Genomic DNA, 3524 nt, shown 5'->3' with positions numbered 1-3524 from the left:
ATGAGCGGCAGCTGCCAGTTTGAGCTACTGGTGGATTCCTAGCGTGCGCACTCAACCTGCAGTATGGGGGAATGAGGCCTCTGCAAGTGGCACATTAAGCTGCGTGGTGGATTTAGCCTTTGCAGGTACAAAACAAAAAAAGAGGTTTCTGGACTACACACTGCTTGGATAAAAGCATAGGCCCACCCCAAGATAGCTCCCAGAGCTGGTGGTAAATGTAGCCATGTTGGGAAGCTGAGGTGGGCAGAGCCAGCAGCCACAGCTGCTGCAGTTTAAAGCAATAGATTCACAATAAGACAGATTCAGATGTAATAGTTTAAATGTGTGTAAAATATACGTAGGCTTGAAAGAGACAAAAAAGGTGATATATACAGTTATAGAAACAAATACATAGTTTTAAAAAATAAAGTCTTTAAAGAGACAGTAAAATTAATATAAAAATAAGCCACATAAAGATGAATATTACCCAGAGAATCTGGATTGTGTTGTCTTTGGAATTTTTAACTGCAGAAAAACATTTGATTGTAAAAGCTGTTGAGTTATGCCAAAATGTATATTTTAAAGGTACCTTGACTTCAAAATTTGGATATAAGGATATGTTGCTTTGGAAAAGAGTCTCTGCTTTTGTTCCCACAGAAAGCCAAAGGCTATGGATTTGTTCCAGATTAAGATACATCAGGTTTGACCAGCCAAGACCCCCTGAAAGGTCTCCGATGACACCATGGCCCAGATGATCCAACATTCAGAATGGTTTCAAGGCAACTGGCTCAGACAATACAGCCTCACAGACTACTCCATGATCCTAAAATTTTCTTTGTGTCCCCATAAGATATAGCGCCCCCCCCAGCAGGAAGTAGTAAGAGAAGCTACACCCAAATTCCCAAATTATATGTAATTTTACTTTGTTAAGGTTAAAACCTTCCCTTTTGAAAAAAAAAAGGGGGAGAAGTGCTGTGGGATGTTCTGTATGGCAAATGTGTTGCTGATTAGTCAATAAATAAAACACTGATTGGCCATTGGCTAGGCAGGAAGTGTAGGTGGGACAAGGAGGAGAATAAAGCTGGGAAGTGGAAGGCTGAGTCAGAGAGATACTGCCAGCCGCCACAATGACAAACAGCATGTGAAGATGCTGGGAAGCCACGAGCCATGTGGCAAGGTATAGATTTATAGAAATGGATTAATTTAAGCTGTAAGAACAGTTAGCAAGAAGCCTGCCATGGCCATACAGTTTGTAACCAATTTAAGTCTCTGTGTTTACTTGGTCGGGTCTGAGTGGCTGTGAGACTGACAGGTGAGAGAGATTTGCCCTGACCATGGGCCAGGCAGGAAAACTCAAGCTACAGAACACTTATTGGTGAAACACTTATTGGTGTTTATTGGTGGAGCAGCTTATTGGTGGAACACTTACCTACTGTGCCCAAGGCCTTGGGGTTGATTCCCAGCACCTACAACAATATAGTGGTTAATTTTGCCCCCAGAGATACAGAAGCAGCACCTAGAGGGAAGCCATGTGGGAATATAGCCTGGTAGTAAACAATCTATGGACTGGCCATTTAGCTGGAGACTAGTTATATTGTGCAGCTCTGACTCAAGGTCCCTTCCCTGTGGCCTAAAGGGATTCTGTTGGCCGGCTTCCAGCGTAACAAGGTGTTGTCTTGTGACTGTTGCTCTGAATGTCCCCAGAATACAGTTCATAGAGTTGCTGGCTGTCGGCTATCAGTACAGCAAGGATCCTCTCAAAATGACACCTCGCTGCCGCTCGGCTTCACCGCAGTGCCAAGAAGAGAGGGCTTCCAGGCCTTTCCTTCTGCTGGTGCTGGGTCAAGCACCGTCTGTCCGGATCCCCGCCCCCACTTCCGCTCTTGAACGTGCTCGTTACTGACTACAATGAAGGTTTTCTCAGTCTCTGTCTTAACTGAAGCTCCGGTTCTGCTGTTGGTCTTCCTCTCACTGACGTGGACACCTCCCCAAAGTGAACCAACCCTTCCATATGGATCCGACTCGGGGCTCCTCCACCCGCTCCCTTCCAGGACAGATCCGACTCGGGGCTCCCCCCCCCCCCCCCCCCCCCCCCCCCCGCCCCACTCCCGCTTTGCCAAGGTACCTGCTGCACTTACTGTTAAGGTTAGAGATGTTCAGGTGTTGATCACCTCTTCTGAGAGTGGTTCTGAGATTCTAGCAGACTGTGGTGCCCATGTCACCCTCTCCTCCAGATTTCTTTTCCTTTCTATGTCTATTTTCTTTTTTCTTTCTTCTTTTCTTTCCTTTACTTTCCTTTCTTCTTTTCTTTCTTCTCTTTCTTTTCTTTCTCTCTCTTTCTTCTTTCTCTCTCTCTCTTTCTTCTCTCTCTCCCTCTCCCTCTCTCTCTCTCTCTCTCTCTCTCTCTCTCTCTCTCTCTCTCTTTCTTTCTTTCTTAGATGGCAGTCTCACTCTGTAGCCCAGATTGGCTCTCAACTCACTATATAGCCCAGGCTAACCTTGACCTTAATGCAACCCTGCCCTGCCCTTGAGAGTGCTGGGATTTCATGCATATGTTAGCATACTTGATGTACTTTGTGTTGCTACATACTAATGTTTAATTTTTTTTAAAGATTTATTTATTATGTATGCAGTGTTCTGTCTACACATATGCCTGGATGTCAGAAGAGGGCACCAGATCTCATTACACATAGTTGTGAGCCACCATGTGGTTACTGGGAATTGAACTCAGGACTTCTAGAACAGTCTTGTTCTTAACCTCTGGGCCATCTCCCCAGCCCCTAATGTTTAATTTTTATAATCTTTTAAATTATTTATTTTCATTTTATGAGCATTGATTGGTGTTTTGCCTTTATGTACATCTGTGTAAGGGTGTCAGATTCCCTGGAACTGGAGTTACAGACAGTTGTGAGCTGCCATGTGGGTGCTGGGAATTGAACCCAGGTCCTCTGGAAGGGCAGCCAGTGCTCTTAACTGCTGAGCCATCTCTCCAGTCTCTAATTTCTATAATCTTATATAAATGGAATCACCCAGTTTGTGGTAGGTTTTTGCTTAGATTTTTTTCTCTGTGTCTCAAAAAAGTCTCAACCCCTGAGATCCTTTGGTGCTGTTGCATTAACCACAAATTCATTTCTTCTTCTCATTGTGGATAACTTTTCCACTGAGTATTGGACGATTTTTCAGTCATCTGTGGATGGTCACTGAACTATTTCCAGTTCTCTTGTTTGTTTGTTCATTATGAAAAAATCGAGCTGCTGCGAGTATTTGGTGTCTTTCAGTGGTAACACACTCCCATTTGCTTTGGGTTAAGTGATGTAGAAATAGCCATGTATGAGACGTACTCTTGCATTTTAAGAAACTGCTAGACTTTTCCAAAGTGGTGGAACAACAGTCTTTTTTAAAGTCGTGGCTCCATGTAGCCCAGGGTGGCTATAAACTTACTTCTGATCCTTCTGCCTCCACCTCTCAAGTGCTAGGATTACTGATGTGCACCCCCAACTCTCAAGCACTAGGATTACTGATGTGCACCCCCAACTCTCAAGCAC

The sequence above is a fragment of the Peromyscus eremicus genome, chromosome 1 (assembly GCF_949786415.1).
Source record: "Peromyscus eremicus chromosome 1, PerEre_H2_v1, whole genome shotgun sequence".
Lineage (NCBI taxonomy): Eukaryota > Metazoa > Chordata > Mammalia > Rodentia > Cricetidae > Peromyscus > Peromyscus eremicus.
The sequence above is the reverse complement of the archived record's forward strand: the minus strand, read 5'-3'. Positions refer to the sequence as shown.